Consider the following 15,696-nt stretch of genomic DNA (forward strand, 5'->3'; position numbering starts at 1 on the left):
AGGTACCCGGACCCCGCGTCTTCCTGGGCACAAGGAGGTTGGGGGCGGGGCTGGCTGTCTGACTTGGCTGGGCCGGTGACGTCGGGCAGAAGTGATGTGTCACTTCTGGGAGGCACATTCAGTCGTCAGTCTCTCTCTTGTCCTGTTTCGACAAACGTGAGGACATGTGCTGCGCAGAAGTCCCCCCTGAGCCCTGCTGGGAGGGCAGCCGGCCCGGGACCCTCTCGGGCTGTGGGAGGGTGAGGGCTCAGCTTTCCAAGTCCCTGGGGCTCAGCCTCTCCCGACGAACACAAGCAGAGCCCCCGTGTCAGAGAAGGTCGCGGGGAAAGGTAGGGGCTCTTCCTCCTGAAAAGCGAAGCCAGAAGAAAGTTTTCTGTTGAGCAGAGGCCGAGGCTTTCACGGCAGCTCTGCCCAGAGTTTCAGAAGGAACAGAGAATTGCACCCTCTGATTCCCGTTACTAATTTTTCCCAGTGCAAGTATTTGGTGGCAGGGCACGCCCCGTGGCCCGCCGCTGGCCCTCACCACAGGCCTGTGTCCCGCTGTCCCCAGAGGCGTCTTCCCCCGCCCCCCCCACCCCCCCCCCCCCCGGGCACCACCGCGGCTCCTGGACAGGAGCCCGCAGGGGCCGGTGCGTCCAGGCTCTTCCCGATATCTGGGCCGTCCCTGCCTGCGTCTTCGTCAACCCCAGGAATCTCCACACGTCCCTGCGTCGGGGTCACACTGCATGTTAACGGGGTCCCCAGATCCGGCCACCGATGAGAGACCGACCGGGAAGGGCGGGGGGAGAGGGATGGCCTCACAGGCGCCCTGAGCCCGGTCCTTTCCCGGGGGTCCCAGGGCTCCAGAGGAGGTCCCAGCCCCCCCCCCCCCGCCCAATTTGCAGACTCCTTACGTCTTTTCCAGTTAGCGGGCCCCCCACTGACAGCCAGGGCCAAGGTCGCAGCCACACGGAGCCTTCGAGGGACCGGCTGACGGAACTGGTGGCAGAAAATCTACTTGTAATAAAACTGTTCATAAAAGTGAAATGTCATTCAAAGGCTCCGTGTCCACGGGGAAACAGTTTTTATGTCCCCGTGTGTCTCAGAGAGCAGACATCTCTCCGCTCACCGTCCGCCGGGGACCAGCATGGGGTGTGGGGCCCAGGGTCTTTGCAGGGACCCTGCCTGGTGGGGGGTCTCTGGGAAGCGGCTGTTTAGACAGAAGGCCCAATGCCTCTGCTCCCCTGCCCTCCCCCACCGGCAGCAGTGGGCCCCAGCGGGATGGGACCCAAACAGCAGGCCAGGGGCGGGCAGGGGACAGAGGGGCTAATTTCTCGACGACTCTGGACTCGGCGGGCCTGATGGCACCGGGTAGGCGGGGAGGCCCCTGGCCGCGGGTGAGGTGGCCCTGACACAGCACAGAGGGACACCCATGTGGCTGCGCTGGTGGCACCCGAGGCTGGAGATGTCACGAGTCTTCCTAACTCACGTGGCCAGGACGCTGAGTGGCTTCCCGTGCGGCCCGGGTGTCCTCAAGGCGTGGAAGCCGGACTCCGGGGCGGAAGGTGACCTTGGGGCCGAGATGTCCCACAGCATCACTTCCCCTGTGTTCTGTTCACCTGCCCAGACCCACCAGGACCCACGGAGACTGGCCCCATTCAGGGAGGGAAAGGAGGCTTCTGGGTGGGTGCGGGGAGCACATTCGCAGGCTTGGGGGAGCCAGAGACATCCCCCCAGCTGTGTCTCTATCTCCCTGTCTCCCTGCATGTGTCTCTCTGCCTGCGTCTGTATCTCTGTTCTCTGTCTCTGTGTCTCTCTTCATGTTTCTCTCGGTCTCTGTCTCTCTGACTCTCTCTGTCTCTCTCTATCTCTCTCATTCTCTCTCTTTCTCTGTCTCTCTGCCTCTCTCTGTCTCTCTGTCTTTGTCTCTCTCTCGGTCTCTGTCTCTCTGCCTCTCTCTGTCTCTCTGTCTTTGTCTCTCTCTTGGTCTCTGTCTCTGCCTCTCTCTGCCTCTGTCTGTCTGTCTCTGTCTCTCGGTCTCTGTCCCTCTGACTCTCTCTGTCTCTCTCTTCTCTCGCCCCCCCCCCCCACCCCCGGGAAGAGCCAGCTGTCACAGCCATCACATCACAGGCAGTCCTGGGGAGAAGCTCACATGACAAGGAACCCGTGTCCCCGGCCCACAGCCACGTGGGGAACGTGAGGCCACCAGAAGGCACGTGAGGGAGCGTGGAAGGGGGCGCCCGGTCGAGCCCTCAGCTGCCCGCAGCCCCGCTGACCCCCGGCCGCAGGCTGCGAGGCCCCGGGCCCGAGGCTGTGCCCCCGATTCCTGAGCGTGGACCCGGGGAGGCGGCGTGGGTGTGGTCTTCAGCAGCCGAGCGCGGGGGTCGGGGTCCCAGCAGCAGGAACCACCACCCCCTGACAGTCTGGGGGCAGCAGGGAGCACTCGCCAATGTTGAAAGAGTCTGTGTTGTTCAGACTTAAGGTGGCTGACACACCGGGGGTGTCCTCCCGCCAGCCAGGTGCGAGGGCGGGGGTGCGGGGAGTGAGAGACAAGCCCGGGAGCGAGGCCGGTGACCCTGGGGGGGGGGGGGCGCGAGGAGCCCCCTGCTCAGCTGCTCGCCCCGGGGCAGGGGGGGTGGGTGCATTCCACCACTCACAGCTAGACACGCACGCAGGTCCCACGGGTATGCACAGACCGGCCCCACCGCCACCCACCCGCGGGCCCTCATGCAGCCTCCCTGTCCTCCACGGGCCCTGTGGGCCGCCCCTCGAGGTCCCGGAGTGTCAGCCAGCTGGAGGTCAGGGGGGCACAGGAGGGCAGGTGGGGGCCCTGCTGGGGAGCCAGAGCTCCCTGGGGGCCCCTGAGTTTGGAGGTGGGAAGGCCCCATAGCCGCTCTGTCCTCAACACTGTCGCCCCCTCCACGGTGAGGGGAGACCCCAGAAGAGGGGGCCACCTCCGTCCCGCTCCCCTCTGTCCTTCCTGTGTGTGACCGTCCCCGCAGCCCCGGCTGTGCCTCCTCCTTCCGAAAGGTCCTCAGTGGGGGGCTGGCAGCCGCGACTCGGGGGGCCAGGGCGCTGCGCCGGACGCTCACGCAGACCCCCCAACTCAGCCCCGGCGGCCCCCACGGCCCCCGCCACGCCGCCCCTGCAGGCCACGCCACGGACTCCAGGCCAGGGCCAGAGGAGGCCCCCGCAGCATCCCTGCAGGGCTCCGGCAGCCCAGCCACCGGGGCGTCTCCTGTCCCTCACACCACAGGCCAGGCGGGACCCCACCCCCCCCCCCCCCTCCCCGGGAAACAGCGCCGAGGGCGCTCCGCCAGGCCCGCCAGCGCGGACCCGATGTCCCGCTGCGGCTCAGAGATGGCTTGGAGACACCCGCTCTGCGCCGCCCCCCCCCCCCCCCCCCGCGTGGGGACAGAGCATCAGGCCCGCCCACCCCGGAAGTCTGCTCCCCCTGGCCCCGCCCACAGCGCCCCTACAAGCGCCCCCCACCACCACAGACGCCCAAACCACGTGGGGGCGTCCGCGCTTGCTGCCCTGAGCCTTGACCCGCAAGCCCGCGTGCGCTGGGTCCCCACTGCCCTGCTCTCTCCTCAGAGGGGAAACGTCTGCAGAGATGAACACCACAGGCGGGCCGCCAGCCCCAGCACGGGCATCCGTGGGCCGGTGGGCCGGCCCGAGACCCGCGGGAACCCCGAGCCCCCTGCACCAGGCCTGCCAGGCCGTCCTGGGCACACGGCCGGGGCCGGCAGGGCAGAAGAACCCGATTCCTGCCCGCCCCGGCCCCAGGCCTCACCTGGCGGTGTTCGAGCCCCGCCCGACGGCCCCGACCGTCTGCTCTCCAATATGCTCTCCTTCCCGGCTAATCCAGCTGGAGACTTTCAACCTCGTTGTCATTTACAAGGCAGCTGGAGCACAGGATATTTTTAATAAAAATTAGGTACAAGCAGATACAGGGGATTAATAGTTGTATTATGATTTTATAGTTCTCCATATACAGCGGCATGGAAAAGACAATCAGAGAGCAGAGCCATTTCAGGCAGATAAAATGGGGCATTTATTTTTAATGGAAAGAGAATTTCAGGACTCACCCAGCCGTGGAGAGAGCTGCTGATGGCCCTCACCGGGTGAAACAAAGAGGAGGCTGGGGGTGTGGCGGCCTCTCCGGAGACGCCCCCCTCCGGGTAGGGGGAGAGCCCCCCGCTTTGCGGAGCACAGGAGGGAGTCGCCAGGTGGGACTCTTCAGCCCCAAATCAGAGGGATCAGAGGGAATGGAGCCCTGCAGGCTAAGCCTCTCTCAGCCTCAGGGTCCCCATCGGCCCAGCAAGGACCAGGTGAGCTCTTTGGAAAAGTGGGTGCCCCTCAGAGCCCAAGGGAGGTTGACATCGAAGCTGCCACCCACAATCACCTCTGCTCTTTGCTGGGGGAGCCAGCACATATCGGGCACCTACTGTTCTCCCCAAACTCACAGCCAGGCCTTAAATTCACCCCACCCTGCTGGCCGCCTGGGCCTGCCTCACTCAGCCAGGCGTCTGGCCCCAGCTCAGGCCTGGGGACAGCTTTCCCCCGAGCTCCCCCAGCAGAAGCCACGTCTCTCCAGGAACCACCAGGCGGCTTCAAAGCTCAGAGCTCGGGTTGGAAGGGATCCAGCGGGAGCCCACAGCAGCCAGGAGGCCCCACGGCAGCACAGGAGGCAGCAGCTGGCCCGGTGGGGGGCAGCAAGGGGGAGGAGCTTTGCAGACCCAGGGCTAGAAGGGGGGACAAGAGTGCCTGTCACCACCTTCCCACCTGGTCCGTCCCGAAGCCCGAGGGGAGCAGCCCTTACAGGAAGAGATTGTCTGGATGGGGACCGGCCTTCCCCGGCCACAAGGCTGCTGACCGCTGGCCACCTCTACCCAACCCCTGGCCTTCCACAGAGCTCCACTGCCCACCCAGGGCCTCCCTTCAATCCCACGAGGTGAGCGACGGGCGGAGCTCACGGGACACCCAGGCCAAGCTGGTCCCCACCGTCCCATAGCCACCGCCTGATGGGACGCAGGATGGCTTCCACAGACGGGCTGGGGGCCAGCTGGGTGGCACCCCTCCAGGATGCGCTGTGGTCCGGGAATCCGGGGATGGGAAGGAGCAGGGCCCCTCCGTGCTCACCCCGACTCACCCTGAGGAGCCTCACCGTCTGGTCCTGAAACCAGTCGACCGACTGACCTCAGAGCCCGCAAGGACGTGCCCGCGGCAGCCGAGCACCCCGGGGCCCCCCAGGCAGCCGTCCCCACCCCCCCCCCCCCGCCAGCCCAAAGGGTACCCGGCCAGTCTTAGAACCCGCCTCCCGGGACGCGGATGAAACTGAGCCCACAAAGCTCAGATCACAACTGACTCAGCTGGGAGCTGGGCCCCCAACACTCGGAACCGCCAGGGTGCACGGGGCGGAGGGCATCGGTGGGGGGGCCCATGGGGGGAGGAAGCCTCCATCGATCGATCCAGGAGAACAGAGGAAACTTCGCACGGGCGCCAGCAGAGGCCCCCCGACGCCGGGGCCCTCCGGAATGGGGAGGCGGGTGTGGAGCGCCCACTTTCTAAATCACACAAATTAATTTAGAAATCAGAGCGGCTCCCTCAGCTCGACTGCAGATTTCAAAACAGCTTAACAAATTACCAGACCCCCTTTAAGAAGACAAATTATGCCGCTCCTCCGCCTGCCTGGTTAATTATGCATGCACTTTTGTGAGGCCTCGTTAAATATTCACCAGCCACGGGTCCGCACTTGTGACTCACAGCCTCATTTCTATGCGGGGCCCGGGCACTTGTGCCCCACTAGCCCTGGGACCCCAGGCCCCACGGAGGCCCCCACTCCCTGACCGCGAGGCCCGTGGGGAACCGCGTCCAGCGAGAGGCGCCGGCCCTTCCCAGGCCCCCCACACCTCCCCACGCTCCGCGTCTGTGTCCCCCCAGAGCAGACAGGGCCTCCCGCCTGCAGCGCTGTCTTCCTCACCCTGAGTACTCAGGGGAGGCCCCAGAGCACGTCCCCACCATCCAGTGACGCCTTCCCTGGGGATGGCCGTGGCCCCTGCCTCCACGGGCAGCTGGAGCCCCTGCGCCGGCCTCGCTCGAGAACCTTTGAATCACAGGCCCTCAGAGCCAGAGGCGCCCCCAGCTGCCACCAAAACGGCCTGCCCTGGACAGACCGGAAAGAGGAGGCCCCCCAGGACAGCCCGTCCCAGCCGCGCCCCGCCCTCCCTGCCCCAGTCCCGGGCTCCCGTGACTCAGACGGGGTGAGACCGTCCCCCAGGCGCCCCTCACAGGTGTCCCGCCTGGTCACGTCCACATCAACAGGACGGCGGCTCTCGTCCACTGGCACCCACTCGGGACTGGGGGGCACAACGTGACCTGCTCTTGGCCTCGAGCACCCGCGGGCCCCACGCTCACAGAGGGAAGGCGGGCCCTGCTGTGCACACGCCCACACACGCCCGCGTGCGCACACCCATGCGCACGGTCCAGCTGCTGCTCCTACATGCCGAAGCCCCAGAAGCCACTGACAGAAGCGCCATCTTGGGGCTCCCGTGTGGGGCCCAGGTGGGGAGCCACGGACCAGCGGGGGTCATCTGTCACGTCCAGAGGAGCTGAGGCCAAGAGAGGGAGGGGGACTCGTTCAGGGACTCCAGCGAGCTGGCAGCCAGCCTGCACCAGGCTCCCCTGAGGGCTGGACCAAGCAGATCGTGCAGGGGCAGGGGCCCCGGCAGGTTTCCTGTACCTGCCACACGGGGGCGCCAGCAGGGCCCGTGACCCCGCCACACACGGGGGGCCCCACAGCCCGGCCTCAGGGTGGTTGGGCCCAGGCCTGTCTTCCCTCCCTCTGCTGCCACCCTGCCCCCAGCCCTCCCTGGGCACCTGCGCCTGAGCTGGGGACAAGCCACGCCCCCTGGGGCCCGCCCACCCGCGCCTCCACCCCAGGGCACCTCCGGGAGGCCGGAGCACCCGCGGTCAGATCGGACAGCCTTGGCTTTCTCTGCAAGGAAAAGACACGGTAATTCTCTCCGGAGGGAGGCGCGGGCCTGGCGTGGGGGTGCCGGAGAGCCGCCGCGCGCCTTTGCGCTCACTTTGGAAACTGTCAGTTCAGCAGTCTGGCTAACTACCTGCTCGGCGGTGGCCTTAAAACTGTCCACGCTCATAAATCACCCCAGGATTTAAATAAGCGCTGGTGGCAGGTAATTTTTCAGAACTCCCCCACACTCACGCCCAGGACCGCGGGTGGAGTGGACAGAAAACGAATTAAGACAGGGCTGAGAGCGGAGGCGCGCGTGAAGGAAGCGGGGTGCCTTGTGTGCACAGCAGGGGGGCCTTGGGAGACCGAGGAGGCCCTCCCTCCAGGCTCTTCCCTGCCGAGCACCACCCCCCCCCCCCACACACACACACACACACAGCCGAGAGGCCACCAGCTCGCAGCCTGCCCACAAAGAGCTCTTCACGCGGGTCTGTCCCGATGGTGGGGCACCCTCCTCCCTCTGGGTTGTCTGGCGGATGGCAGGAAGCCTTTACTTAAGGCAAGGAAGTGCCGAGGGGATCAGGCGCTGAGCAGAGAAGTGGGCTCCCACCGGGCGCCTCCTCTGCCCCCCAACAAGCCGCAGGGCATTGGTCCCAAGAGAGTAGCCAAGACTGGGAAGCGAGAGAATCAAATGTCTCCTCGGGACATTTTCCAAGACCATCCCCCTCCCCCCAAAGCAGAAGGAGTGTGGCCCTCCATGTCTGCCCCGCTGCTCCGACGCTCACTCATTCATTCAACAGACTCTCAGACCCCTGCCTGAGGCCAGAGTCTACACTCTGTGATCTGAAGTCAGGACTCCATGTAAGCTGGGAGTGGGCTGGGATATGGGCTCGTGTGAGCCTAGGACCAGGGCTCAGTGTGTGCTGGGATCAGGGGTCAGTGTGTGCTAGGACCAGGGCTCAGTGTGTGCTGGGGCCAGGGCTCAGTGTGTGCTGGGACCAGGGCTCAGTGTGTGCTGGGACCAGAGGTCAGTGTGGGCTGGGACCAGGGCTCCGTGTGTGCTGGGACCAGAGGTCAGTGTGGGCTGGGACCAGGGCTCCGTGTGGGCTGGGACCAGGGCTCAGTGTGTGCTGGGACCAGAGGTCAGTGTGGGCTGGGACCAGGGCTCAGTGTAGGCTGGGACCAGGGCTCAGTGTATGCTGGGACTAGGGCTCAGTGTGTGCTGGGATCAGGGGTCAGTGTGGGCTGGGACCAGGACTCAGTGTGGGCTGGGACCAGGGGTCAGTGTGGGCTGGGACCAGGGCTCAGTGTATGCTGGGACCAGGGGTCAGTGTGGGCTGGAACCAGGGCTCAGTGTATGCTGGGACCAGGGTTCAGTGTATGCTGGGACCAGGGGTCAGTGTGGGGTGGGACCAGGGGTCAGTGTGTGCTGGGATCACGGGTCAATATGGGCTGGGACCAGGGCTCAGTGTGTGCTGGGACCAGGGGTCAGTGTGTGCTGGGATCAGGAGTCAGTATGGGCTGGGACCAGGGCTCAGTGTATGCTGGGATCAGGGCTCGGTGTGGGGCTCAGTCAAAAGTCTGTGGCACAGGCTCAGAGAGGGGGTCTGACATGCTTAGGTCTCACAGCTGGTGACAGGAGTACTGGCGGACCCCTCTGTGCTGCTGTCCCCCACCTGAGGACAGTGGAGCCTGGTGGAACCTGCCATCTGACCACGGGTCATCCCTTCCCCCTCTCGGCCCCAAGGGTTTGCAGACCAGGAGGAAGGCAAAAGCCGCCCACCTCCCTGTATCCTGTGTCTGGAGTGTGGGTCCTTCTGAGCTCCCTGGACACTGGCTGATGGAAGGGCCGGCAAGAGCTCACTGGCCACACGGGAGGACTCTGGTGGACACCAAGGCTGTGGCCGCCACCGGAGGTCACTCCTCCAGGAAGGGCCCCTCCCCGTTGCCCAGATGGAGAAGGCCCCCTGCCGGGTCCAGGCTGCCCCGGAGTGGGGAAGAGATTGGGGGTCCTCCTGACTCCCCAGCCTGGAGCTTTTTCCCAGGGCGGCCTCGAGGCACCTGTCCCAGAAGGAGCGCCCCGTGCTTCCCATCTGCTGCTGGGCACTCTTGGGAGGGTGGTCCGTGACCCTATGACGCATCACCCACGCTGCCCCTCCAGGGTGAGACCGTGAGAAGGGCGCCGGGCCCTTACCCAGGATGCATCTGGCTCCCAGCATGGCAAAGAAAGATGGGGGCGGTGCAACCCTGAGGCCGGGCCCCGTGGGGACACGCCCCGTGCGGCCCCCACTGGACACCAGGACCGACGGCCGGGCCCCTGGAGCCTGGGACCCACTCCCGTGGGCCTCCCGTAGGGCCCCTGCCTGCACACCGTTCCCTCCAGGCCCAGCCAGGTGACTCTGGTCACACATGGGCAGGAGGGCCAGCCGAGGATGGGGTGCCCTGAGGAGGGCTGTGATTCCCCGGGGGTTCCCGAGACCCCGAGCACACTGCCTGCCGTGGCCTGTGAAACCACGCTCCTGGTGGGGCCTGCCTTCGGGAAGTGCGCTGCCCTCACGGGCTCCCCCCGGGACTCGAGGCTGCTGGGCCTTCGTGACACTGAAGGGCCCCTGTGGCAGGAGCCCTGCGCTGCCAGCCCCTGCGTCCCTCCAGCAGCCTAGGACACGGCTGCCTCCTGGCCGGTCCTCCAACGCCACCTGGTGGCCCGTCTGCCCGCGTCAGGGGCCTCCTCCAGCCTCTCCTGGGTGACCCGGGACGACCCGCTGGGGCCTCACCTGGCCGGACGCCCCGAGCAGAGGTCGGTGTCCAGGGGTGTCCGGCCCCCCCGTCCCGGCAGGGGCGGCGGAGCCCGGTCTGAGCATTTTGCTGGAGCGGCACCCTTGGTCTCGAAAAGGGGTTTTGCTCATCAGAAAGAACTCCATCCCCTGAGGGGAAAGGCAATAAAAAGCAAATAAATGCAAGAAATTAGAGCTGGCCCAGGCCGAGAGGGGCCCGTCCTGATTGCTAATCAAATTCCCATTCCTGAAGATCTTTAAAATCCTTCCTGTGCCGTGTTATTGTCTCCAAAGAGCTGTTACCACTCGTATAAAAAAAACTTATAAAAAATTCTAATCAACACTGGGTCTTAAACCGCAGCGCCCCGCACCCAGCACGGCAGCGTCGGCGAGGATGTTTATGAGGCATTTCATGCCTCCGGCTGCCCCCTCAGCCTCGCAGCTTCCGTCGCCCATCAAAGTGATAAAGATGGTGTTTTGTGACTCAAAAGTTATTTATTAACACCCGGTGTTTCCCACACGAGTCTCTCGGGCAGTGAGGGCAGGCCTCCCTGACAGGCTGGAGAGCTGTCACCAGGCGGCCCCGCTCCCCCGTCACTCCCTGCTCCCCCAGGCCACCTGGAAAGGCGGCGACACAGCCTGAGCAGCACAGCAGGACGGGGTGTCTGAGGCCGCCGGGCACCGGCTCCTGCAGGCGCCGCCCGAAGAGCCTCGTGGCCGTCGCACACCCGGACACAGCCTTGAGCCCTCGGGCCCCCCGCAGGCGAGCCGGCGGGGAGGCTCAGAGCGGGACCCAGCGCCCCGCGGGACCTTGCCTGCTCACCCCATCTCAGACTTCGGTTTCCTCGTGTGCTGACTCACAGCACAGACCCGGCAGCCTGCTCCCCTGAACACAGGCCTGGGGCCACCCACCCCCACAGGGCACCCTTGTGGCTGGGGCCGGGCTCTCGTCCCCACTGCTTCCTGACCTTCCCGCCAGGTGCCAGAGAGCCCGGGGTGATGGAGGGCCCTCGCTGGGGGACACAGCCGGCAGCAGTCCACCCCCGTGGCAGCCATCAGCAGCCTGAGGGGACCGGCCGGGGGCCAAGGGGGCCGTGTCCCCGCTGCCCTCCGCGGCTCCCGCCCTCCGCAGCCCTGCCCCTGCCGGGGGTCCACTCTGGCCCGCACAGGCTTGCAGGGTCCCCAACCCGGGCGGTATGGAGGCTGTGGGAAGACCCCACCCCGGCCCCGGCCGCGGAAGAAGGCCCGGGGGCCTGCACACAGGGCCAGGCCAGGCCGTGCCCCCTGTGCGGGGAGGACCGCCTTGTTGGGGCCTCTGGACCGTCAGCAGATCCTCATCTCGGCCTCTGAAGGGCCCCTCCTCCCTCAGCGGGGCCTGCAGGGGGCCTTGCCAAGGAGCCTTCTTGCCCCCATCCAGGAGTGCCCCCTGAGGAGGGGGGAAGATGGGGGGGAGGCTGTGCACGCAGATGTACAGGGACGGCCCGCAGGTGGGCGCTGCCCCGTGGCCCCGAGGCTCCAGAAACTCCCAGTAGAGAGCCCACGTCGTGTCCCTCTGGATCACCCGGGAACCACCATAACGTGAACCCCTGGACCATGACGGAAGGGCGGTCTGTGTAACACCGCTGTCTCTGGGGCCTTGCCCATCCCCCCAGGGCCCAGAGAGGCCAGTCTGCTATCCAAGGACCAGCCTGAGCCGGGCGTCCCGCAGTTCAGGCCGCTTCCCAAGCCAGAGGCCGACCTGGGGTGATCCCGTGTGCCCCTTCCTTGCTTCTCCCGTGCCCACTGGAAAGCCTGCGTCTGGGATGGGGGGTCCCTCAGAACATGGGGCTCCGGGCTTGAGGCCCGTGATCTTCCCAGGGAGGCATGGAGTGAATTACTTTGCCCCGCGGGCTCCCGTTTCTTCCTCTCCAGCGGCAAGTAGACGGGCTCCCACACAGAGGCATTTGCTCCTAAAAGCTTCCAGCGGCCCCCAGATGCCCAGGTCCCCCTCGGAGCCAGGGCTGGTGGGCTGGGGGTACGGACAGGCAGAGGGGCCTCGCCCACCTGGAGCCCCCCACCAAGCAAGACTTGTCAAGAAGGAAGCTCAGAATCCCTGCCCCCATGGAGGCAGCTCTGGGCAGGTGCTGGGGCAGTGCAGGGGGTGGGGTGGGGGGGCAGGTGCTGGGCCTGAAGGGCAGGTGCTGGGGCCAGGGGGACAGGTTCTGGGGCAGGGGGACACATGCTGGGGAGGGGGGCAGGTGCTGGGGTGGGGTGGGGCAGGTGCTGGGCCGGGGGGCAGGTGCTGGGGAGGGGGGCAGGTGCTGGGCCGGGGTGGCAGGTGCTGGGCTGGGGGGCAGGTGCTGGAGCGGGGTGAGGCATGTGCTGGGCCGGGGGGCAGGTGCTGGGGAGGGGGGCAGGTGCTGGGCCGGGGGCAGGTGCTGGGCTGGGGGCAGGTGCTGGGCCGAGGTGCAGGTGCTGGGGAGGGGGGCAGGTGCTGGGCTGGGGGCAGGTGCTGGGGCCAGGGGGACAGGTTCTGGGGCAGGGGGACAGATGCTGGGGAGGGGGGCAGGTGCTGGGGCGGAGTGGGGCAGGTGCTGGGGCGGAGTGGGGCAGGTGCTGGGCCGGGGGGCAGGTGCTGGGCTGGGGGCAGGTGCTAGGGCTGGGGGGCAGGTGCTGGGGCGGGGGGGCAGGTGCTGGGGCAGGGGGGCAGGTTCTGGGGCGGGGGGACAGATGCTGGGGAGGGGGGCAGGTGCTGGGCCGGGGTGGCAGGTGCTGGGCTGGGGGGCAGGTGCTGGAGCGGGGTGAGGCATGTGCTGGGCCGGGGGGCAGGTGCTGGGGAGGGGGGCAGGTGCTGGGCTGGGGGCAGGTGCTGGGCCGGGGTGCAGGTGCTGGGGAGGGGGACAGGTGCTGGGCTGGGGGCAGGTGCTGGGGCCAGGGGGACAGGTTCTGGGGCAGGGGGACAGATGCTGGGGAGGGGGGCAGGTGCTGGGGCGGAGTGGGGCAGGTGCTGGGCCGGGGGGCAGGTGCTGGGCCGGGGGCAGGTTCTGGGGTTGGGGGGCAGGTGCTGGGGCGGGGGGGCAGGTGCTGGGGCAGGGGGGCAGGTTCTGGGGCGGGGGGACAGATGCTGGGGAGGGGGGCAGGTGCTGGGCCAGGGGGCAGGTGCTGGGGCCGGGGGGCAGGTACTGGGCTGGGGGCAGGTGCTGGGCTGGGGGCAGGTGCTAGGGCCGGGGGGGGCAGGTGCTGGGGCGGGGGGGCTGGTGCTGGGCCAGGGTGGGGCAGGTGCTGGGCTGGGGGGCAGGTGCTGGAGCGGGGTGAGGCATGTGCTGGGCCAGGGGGCAGGTGCTGGGGAGGGGGGCAGGTGCTGGGGCAGGGGGGCAGGTTCTGGGGCCAGGGGGCAGGTGCTGGGGCCGGGGGCAGGTGCTGGGCCGGGGGGCAGGTGCTGGGCCGGGGGCAGGTGCTGGGGCGGGGGGACTAAGCCTCAAGGGAGGGAGCGGCCGGGGGAGGGGGCGGTGGGGAGCAGCGGGGGGCACCCAGGCCCAGGGCAGGGAGGAGCCCTCTCTGCCCATCTGCCCACGTTGCCTGCCATCCAAATACTGGCACTTTTCAAAGCCCCTCTGGAGGGCGGGTCGTGGGGTGTCAGGGAGGCAACACCCCCCCCCCCCCCCGGTGAGGCAGCGGCTGGCAGATCCGATCCGATCCGGGAAATGCATCACCCCTCCACCCTCCCCGGGACTCTGCCGAGATCACAAGCCTCGATCCTTTGAATCGGGGGCTGGAACGAGAGCTCTCCCTCAGCTGCAGAAAGCGAACGTAACTCAGCCGGCAGCGTGCAGATGGCTCCCCAGAGAGGCCCCGAGAAGCCAGAGCGCTGACAGGGGCTCTGGACGCCCCACAGGCCCCTCCCCTAACAGGTACTGGGGGGGAGTCCCCGCCTCGGGGTGTCCCCGGGCCTTCGGCCACCTGGACTTGCCGTCCCATCTACAGAAGGGCAGGCCGGCCAGGTCAGGGCTCGCCCCGCTTCGCCACCCGGGGCGAGGGCAGGACCCCGCCCCCCCCCCGCCGCCCGCCCGATGACCCAGCACAGGGGTCACGGCAGCACCAACATCAGCCACCACAGATGCTCTAGAAACGCAGGCTCGTCAGGTCTGCCCGGACCCTCCGGACTCAGAACCTTCCCGCAGGATCCCACACAAATCGCACAGGTGCACGCGGCCATGGGACACCTCCTGTGTCCTCAGTCTGGGATCCCCCGCGTGTGAAGTAGGCTGTGCCGGGTCCTGGAAGCTGTGAGGTGGCCCCTCCGTCCCTACAACAGGAGCCCCCCGCCCCAGGCCGCTTGGCTGCAGCCTCTCTTCCCCCCCCCCCCCGGGGCCTTTGCACGGCTGTCCGACCTCCCACCCCAACCCCCACGCCAGCCACCCCCAGTGGGGGCCTCTGCCCAGCGTTAGAAACACAGCCCCATGGCCCCGGATCACCGCCACGGCCCCTGCCTCCTGTGGGCCCAGTCTGGTGGGGAGGTCCCCTGACTATTGTCTCCGGCCCCCACCTCCGCTCTGGGGACCCTGCCTGGGCCTGCAGAGCAGAGGCACGAAGGTGCTGGGTGGACAGCGGACAGCAGAGGGCAGGCCGTGCGACCCCACCGATGCCTCCTGCGGGAAAGTGCCTGCGGGTCTCGGCCCCCCCCCCACCTGCGCGCCTGCCTCCTCTTGCATCTCAAAACAGTGCGGCTCCTTAAACCGCTATACAGAAAAGGCTGCACAAAAGCTCTAGATAAGCCCCAAAAAGGAAAATAAGACTGTTTTACCACGGAATCAATTCACCACTAATTTTAATGCTCTGAAAAGGTATTTTATCTTAATGACTCCATTATTTGATCATACGGAGAGCAATAAACTCCCCCCACCCCGTTTCTTTGCCTTGTGTCTCCCCTCCCCCGCCCCGCCCCCAGAGTGTGCCGGGCCCGGAGCGTTTACGGCCAGCCCTCATTGCGGGCTGATTTTATAGAAGATTCCACCGTTCCATCCACCATAAAGTCTGGCACTTAATTAGCCTCCCTCAGCCCCGCAGGCTGCCTCGGCCCGGATACGGAGCAGGGCCGCAGCAGGACCCAGAAGCAGAGCTCGGGACTCAAACGGGGCCCCCTGCCTCCTGCGCCGAGCAGCCCGTGGCGGTGGGGGGTGGGGGGAATACTGGCGGCCCCCTGACGTCCTTCCCGCCCGGGGACTGAGGCATCTCCCGCCCGGAGGTCTCTGTTCCGGCCGCACCCCAGCGTGCGGCGTGCACGCGTGTGTGTGGATGTGTGCACACGTGGGGAGGGTATGCACGCATATGCGGGCGTGTGCTGGCACGTGCACGCGTGTGCGGATGTGTGCGGACATGCGTGTGCGGGCGTGGGCACACGCGTGTGGGCGTGATCCCAGGAGGGAGCCAGCAGTCACGGGAAGGACCACCTGCTGGGTGCCATAGGGCCAGCGGGGGACGGCCCAGCTGACCAGGCTGCTTCCTGTCCCCTTTGTCCGAGGGCACGGGGCTGGTGCTGGGGCGGCTGCAGGATCACAGAGGGTAACTACAGGTCCCCTCACGTGCAGGGCCATCGGGGGAGCCGGGCGTGCTGACCATGGGGCCCAGCACGAAGGAGGGGAGGCCCGCCTCTGCTCAGGCCTACGTGGTCCCTGAGCTCATGCTGGGCACCCCAGACCTGTGTGAATGGAGAGAAGCTGGGGGCAGGGGCGAGGGCGGGTGTGCAGAAGGGACGTGCACGGCCCCTGCTGAGCACGGCCCCTTCTGTGAGAGTCCTCGCATACTGGACCTTTGGCTTCCCAACCCTCTCTTGGGCCCTCCGTACTCTGGAAGACGGGCAGGGCTGTGCCTCGCCTCCATGGCGTCTCCGCCCCTCCGGCAGTAAATCTAAGCTGGTTCCTCATCTCACAACCTGGACAACAGCACATGGCCACCACCCAGGGGTCCCGGAAACAAACTTCCTCGTCG

At 67.0% G+C, this 15,696-nt stretch overlaps 1 protein-coding gene across 1 annotated transcript in view; it reads right to left on the reverse strand.

Moving 5' to 3' along the window:
• Window positions 1-15,696, reverse strand: part of TMEM179 (transmembrane protein 179) — a 65,359-nt gene that overhangs the window by 18,122 nt on the left and 31,541 nt on the right. The gene's annotated exons all lie outside the window — the stretch shown is intronic.

This window comes from Leopardus geoffroyi, chromosome B3 (assembly GCF_018350155.1).
Source record: "Leopardus geoffroyi isolate Oge1 chromosome B3, O.geoffroyi_Oge1_pat1.0, whole genome shotgun sequence".
NCBI classification, from domain to species: Eukaryota; Metazoa; Chordata; class Mammalia; order Carnivora; family Felidae; genus Leopardus; species Leopardus geoffroyi.